Source organism: Meleagris gallopavo, chromosome 3, assembly GCF_000146605.3.
Source record: "Meleagris gallopavo isolate NT-WF06-2002-E0010 breed Aviagen turkey brand Nicholas breeding stock chromosome 3, Turkey_5.1, whole genome shotgun sequence".
Classification (NCBI taxonomy): domain Eukaryota; kingdom Metazoa; phylum Chordata; class Aves; order Galliformes; family Phasianidae; genus Meleagris; species Meleagris gallopavo.
Window position 1 is genome coordinate 54,713,087 of NC_015013.2, and position 6,870 is coordinate 54,719,956.

Consider the following 6,870-nt stretch of genomic DNA (forward strand, 5'->3'; position numbering starts at 1 on the left):
AATATAACTTTGGTCATGAAACTTATTTTTTACTAATTATCATCTCTGAAGTCTCTATTCAAAAATTTGTTTGTATGTTGTAGTTGATACCATAGGAGAGTATTACTCAGCAAGAAGAACTTATGCACATGCATTCTCTCACAAATATAATTAAAAAAAATGCGACATCATGTATCTTTTATTTCCTTCATTTCTGTTATCTACACTTACGGTAACAGATAGCAACAGAGTTCATATTTCACTCATATTTAATTTTTCTAGTTGATTTTTTTTTCTTTTTTTGCTTTTAAGTAGAGCCAGATGCCATTTCTTATAAAAAGCCTCCGTGACAAACTTAGCAAAGAGTATGAAAGGCAATTCTTTCTAATGGTATTCATTTTGAGTCTACAAATCATAACCTTTTTCCTTTGTAGAGCCATTCCATACAACTCCTTACATAACTACACACAAAAGTGACATGAAAGCTTAGTTTTCATGAAGGGTTTCACTCTAGGGTCTCACGTTATTTTAATATTGCTGGTAATCCAGACTAAAGATATTTCTCTCAGTAATAGTTAAGAATCAGGAGGGGGAAAAAAAAAATACATTATGGAGCATGAAGTTGCCTTTGAAATGTTCATGAAAAAAATCATAAAGTGATATTATTAAAATAATGCCACGGTGTTATCTCTAGGACAGTCCATGACAGGGGGACAATGGGCCAACAGGCCCCAAAAGGAGGGAGGTGGAGTTGGGGGGAGGGGAAGAAGGGGAAAGGGAACAAAGAGGGTGAAAAAACAAACAAACAAACAAACAAAAACAGTGGTTTCCCAAGGAGGAAAGTTAATTTACTAATTAATAGAAGAAATACAAATTAATTGGGATTGAAGCTAATAAAACAAATAAATGGGAGCAAGATGTTAAAATTAAAGGCCTCACTCTAATGCTGAAGGCAAGACAGCCAGGAAGCACACACTACAGAGACTAGTAGTAAAAGAAAGAGACAATCTCATGACTTGCTGGAAAGACCCAAACTGCTTTCCCCAGCGTGCTCTTTACTACAGGGACCTTATCTCCCTCTGATGTAGGGAGCTGGATTTGGTAGGACCATCTTGACTGATAGACAGGTAGACAGGTATTGACCAATCAGGTGACTTCTCCCAAATGCTTCTCTCAGTGCTTAAATGTTCCACCACCCATTGCTTTCAACATAGCTTTTAACAACCCATTCTATCATTCAATGATCTTTGGCCCAAGTATTTACAAGGGAAATTTTGAAATGAGATCCACTATCTGACTCAGTTCTTCCTGGAGTGCCACGTCACCAGAGGACTTGTTTCTTGAGACCTAATATGGTGTTTTGGGTGGTAGCATGATGTACAGGATATGTTTCAAGACACCCGCATAATGCTTATCATCGTGGGTTCATGACAAGGTGATATAATCTACCTGCCATATCTCCCCATAGTTATACTTTTGCCACCGCCTTTCCTCCTGGAGAGGTTTTATCTTCTTGTCTTGTTCAATTATGGTGCATGTTTCACAGTCATGGATAACGTGTGCAATAGTGTCCATAGTTAAGTCTACTCCTTGATCTCTAGCCAACTTATGTGTCACATCTCTTTCTTGATGGCCCGAGGCATCATGGGCCCACCAAGCAAGAAAGAATTCACCCTTGTGTTGCCATTTCAAGTCTTTGAGACACCTCAATTTTGGCTGCACCTGTTGGTTGTTTTGTTGGTCTTCTGTAGCCAGGCTCTTGGGCATGACAAATAATATACTATTTTTTTATATATCCTTGCGTCAATAAATAGAAAGTTATGAAATTCTGTTGTCAATTAGAAACATCCAGTTTTATAAAGTCAAGAGACAAATACTAGACTATTATATGATGTAGTAATACCTTTTTGGAAGAAAATAGTGTGTAGTTAAGGGGCTTTAAAGTTTTAAACTCCAAAAATGAAGTTAAAATACTCCCATTTATGAACATGTGAAGAATTTTCTGCTAAAGACAGAAAAGAAGAACAGTTCATTAAAGCAAAAACATTGGAACACACCAACTTTGGTGAAACTTTCATTGGAACATGTTTCTGACGTTGAGAATGTCATTTCAGAGCATTTCAATTTTCATTGCCCTAATTTCACAGCAGAGTGTCTAACAGCAGATATTTGGCAAAAATTTGGCAGTTACAGAGTTTTGGGAACAGACCTGATTCTGTTTGCACAGATTTATATCCGTTCCTCTACAGAACAAGAATGTTTTACAGACTCTCATTTCTGCAGAGCTGAAGTTTGATGTCCTGTAACTTTTGTAAATTTTATACTTTGATGACTTCTTTAATGATAAGGAAGTCTTCCCTGTCTTATCTTTTCAGTGACAACATAAATGTGTTCATTCAATTTTTCCAAGTCATGTTGGAGCACTTGCTGTTTTTTCAATCACTAACAAAATTCTGTAGTATTAAGAAGGCAAATAAAGGAAGATAAACAATTCAAAAGAATTAGTTGTGATATCTGGATACATAGCTGAGTCTTTCAACAATATCAGAAGATAAATTTCTCAAGGTATCATATGTCCAAATAAGTAATTGCTGTATCTTTACACTGCAGTTAACTTTATGACTGTACACGCCTAGCATTTGCATTCATAACACAGATTTTGAGCCACAGAACACATGTTCTTGTGCAGTCCTTTACAAACCCTAGTTGGAGTATTTGTATAGTGGGACAAAGCAGAACTGTCCCACTCTGTGGGAATGTTAGGATGCCACAGACAGGCTCCAAGATACTCCCCTCCATCGTCCTTCCGAGCTTATCTCTATGCAAGGACAGATGGATGACCAGAACAACGACCCAGTGCAAAAGGGGCAGAAGTGTTAGGGGGGGTAATTAAACAATTAAGAGGCTATGTTTATGTTTATGTTGTAAAACAGACATCCAAAAGTTACGACCAAATGTTTGTTAAGAAAGCAATTGTTAGAAGGCAATTAATCAATTAAGATATTTGTGTCTGGGTGGCAAAGATTTGCGTTTACTTGGTATTTGTATGATTAGTGAAGCGTCGCGAAAGAGTGTGAACCTGCAGTACTCAGCCAATGAGGAACCAGGGCAGAAAGAGATAAGCGTCGGGCAACAGGGGATAAAAGATGTAGCACTGTTTTCTCAGGGGCTCCTGCTTGTAGGAGGCCCACCATTGCAATCGCGAATAAAATCTGCTTTATCAGAGAAACCGTCCTAGAAAATTATGTGGATATTTCCAACAATACTTAATGTAAGGATTGCAATCAAGAGATTATAACAATTTAAAAACTTCAGTACTGTGGATATAACCATTTCTTTAGGCAGCAAATACAGTGTTTTGCATGATATCATTTGAAAAGGGAGTGTGATCAAGGCTTCCTAAGAGCAGAGTGTAGGTAAGGCTACACCGTTGGACTGCTTCTCTAACCTCACTTTTAAAGATGTAATTCAAGTCTTAGAAGTCAGTACATAAAACCACATCATGTGGTTTGGCTGTTAATCACTGCAGTGCTGATTTTGTGGAAGGCTTGAGGACTTTGCTTTGTGTTCATGGCTAAAATCTTATCCTCAGAGATGCAATTCCTTTGTATATATAAATAGAAACAATCTGGTTCCCACTCTTTCTACTGCAATTAGGAAAAAAGCAATCAGAATTTGTTAAACAGACTTCAGAGGCAGCAGAGTCTTACGTCTTAGAAGACAGATGTTTCTATTGAAATCTCATTTAGAAATGGCAAAAGTCACAGATAAGTTTAGCAAAGTTTACAGCTGCAATTTCACTGTTTTATTCATTCCTCCATACAAGGCTTGGTCTAGTTTGTGAGATAGTGTTTAAATAGTTTGAATCCTCCTAAGAGCTGAAATAAAGGCTATTGTCCTCTGAAAATTTCTTTGATCTTCTGTAAACGTAAATAATAGAGTTTAATGTTTTTCTAAAATATTGTTTTGCTGCTTTTCTGATTACGGTGTACAAAAAGGCAGTGCTAAAAACGAATAAATGCTTTCTTACTAATACAACCTCATTCAAAAGTCACTTACCAACAGTTGTGTAGAGGCAGAGATACTGACCACCTTATTCTAACTGCAAAATCACCATTTATTTCCTTGTAACTTAAGTAACCAATGATTTGTTATAATAATAATAAAACAAAATCTGTGTAAAGTGACTTTCCAGGGTTGAACTTCTCCCAAATCTAAGTCAAAAGTTCTGCATGTAAAAACAAAAAACAAACAAAAACTAGAAAACAGAACTGTCCCCAGCTTTTCACCTCTCTTGCTTCCCAATTTCAATTAACTATATTCTGAAAAAGAAATAGTAGCTTTTTACATCACCTGCTTACTCAGTAGTAAACATCTGAAAAAACTGCAGCTGATTTCCTAGAACAAAGGAAGTTAGCAGGTTATTGTTCCTCTATGTGCCAACCTCTCCAAATTCCAAGATCTGCTGGTGATAAACCGTTTCTAACTGAAGTATCAAAGATTCTAACAGTATTACTATTTCTGCTTGAGGAAATGAGAGATTCCGGGAGGAAAAGATACTTAATATATTATACCAGATACAACAAACACCAATCCTAGGACTTGTAGAAGTAGCTACAAATTCCAGTGAATGCTCCAAACATTCAAGTTACTGAGTATCATTTGGAAGATTAGCACCCTTCTGTCTTTGTTTCTCTGTTACCTTTTCTCCCCCCTCCGCATCTTGTTATGATACTTAGAGCAACTTAGATTTACATTGAACTCAGCACTCCATCTGTTCGCATGCAGTTTATTTCTTTTTACTTACTGGGTACTCCCCATAGTTTCCAGATTATTGTCCTTAAAACAAACAAACAAACAAACAAATAAATAATAACAATAATGAAAAGGAGAAACTATGCACAAAACAATCAGCCAACACTGAAATGGTTGCCCAACATCTGTGCAGTCTATTAATTAAAATTTCTAATTATTTTATTTTTTTGTTATTTAAGTGCTTTTCAGTGGACATGATGTGATATTTTTACTTTCACAGATTGTTTTATTTTTACTGCCTAGTTTTCTTCTGTTCTCTTTTTTCAGTTTCAGTTTCTTTTTCCTGTGTTGTCTTCAATACATACAAAAGTTAGCAGATGAATGCATGTATTTATGGATACAAAAGAAGCATCTGAAAATAAATAACTCCAAAACACAAAGAAAATCAATTATTTATAATTTGAAATAATCATGGTTCAGCAGAAAACAGTTTCTAGCTTTAATTTCCTGAAAATCATTCTTTCATTGTAGTTATTTCTTTATTCAGAGTGGCTTAGTTCAAAATCCTTAGCTGATTATTTTAGAGCTCCTTATGTTTTGCCAAGTTTAGAAGGAGTCCAGATGACCCAAATGCTCTGAGAGGGGACACTAACCTCTCAAATTTCCAAGGCTGTTCTCATTATCCTAAATGCACAGGGGATTTGCAGAAAGGTAGAGATAAAAATACTCTTTTGCGAACTTGCGATCCAGCGAACTTTATTGTGTTCATATTCACAGAGGTTTCATTGACAGATCAGGAATTAAATAGCAAATACGTATTTTTCAGTCTTTCATTAAAAAAAAAAATAAATCCCATTTTCAATGGATACATACCTGGTTAGAAGATTTAGGTTGGATATCAGGGAGAAGTTCTTAACTATGAGAGTGGTGAGGTGCTGGAACAGGCTGCCCAGAGAGGTTGTGGGATGGCCCCGTCCCTGGAGGTGTTCAAGGCCAGGCTGGATGGGGCCCTGGGAGCCTGGTCTAGTATTACGTGTGGAGGTTGGTGGCCCTGCATGTGGCAGGGGGGTTGGAGATTCATGATCCTTGAAGGCCCTTCCAACCCTGGCCATTCTGTGATTCCTAGATAAGTTGAACCAGCACTGAAAGCAAACTGATCATCTCTCACAACAGACAGGATAGGACCACTGGCATAAAAGCACTTCCCCTCCTCCCCACCCACCTCTCGCCCCGCCCTTCCATTAGTCGTAAATATACTTTCAAATCTTTATTCAGATATCTACTGTTATAAAAACTGACTGCTATAAAACAGCCAAACAAAAACCAATCCATTATATATTGCTATGCATAATTATTAAATCAATTTTGTGCTACAGCAACGGGCAAATTAAAAGAGGAAATGTTTATTATTGAAATAAAGTGGCAATAAAACCTTTCTTTTTATCATTTTGGAACTGTCAGCTCTCAAGTTCCACCTGTAATGTATTCGGGTCTGCTTATCAAGATGCATAGTGAGTATGTCATACTTGCTGGTGATTCAAGTCTCATTTCCTCTGTTCCAGATGGCCTGTCCAGCAAGGGAAGGACAGATAGCATCTGATATTCTGATTGTAGAAACTAAGTGGGGAACAGATTTTCACTTGTATGTGCTCTTCTGCTTGTTGTTGCTTCTGTCTGTTTTCTTTGGTTGGGTTGGTCATTTGTTTAGTGGTTTTTTTTTTTTTTTCCCCTATAAATGACCTTTGTTGCTGCAAGACCAGTTAGTGTTCTTTTAGACCTTTGCCCTTATCATGGACAGAATTTAGGTCTCAGATAATGGTTTAAAGATCTGTAACAATCTCAGTCTCTCAGGCTCTATTTTTTTTTTTCCTCTCTTTGATAAGATTACATTATTCCAGTCATAAAAAAGAACATATGAGAAAGGCAAGAAACCAAAACAAACAAATAAAAAAAGTCCACATTAGTTTCAGATTTTAAGTTATCATATCCAGATAAAATCTTTCTTTTTACATCCTACCTAATCAACTTGTTTATTTCAAGAATGTAAGTAATTACATACCATAAGCCATTTGCTGCTCTCACTTCACAGTTTTATTTTACAATTCACTGAAAAACATACTCTACAAACTTTTTTTT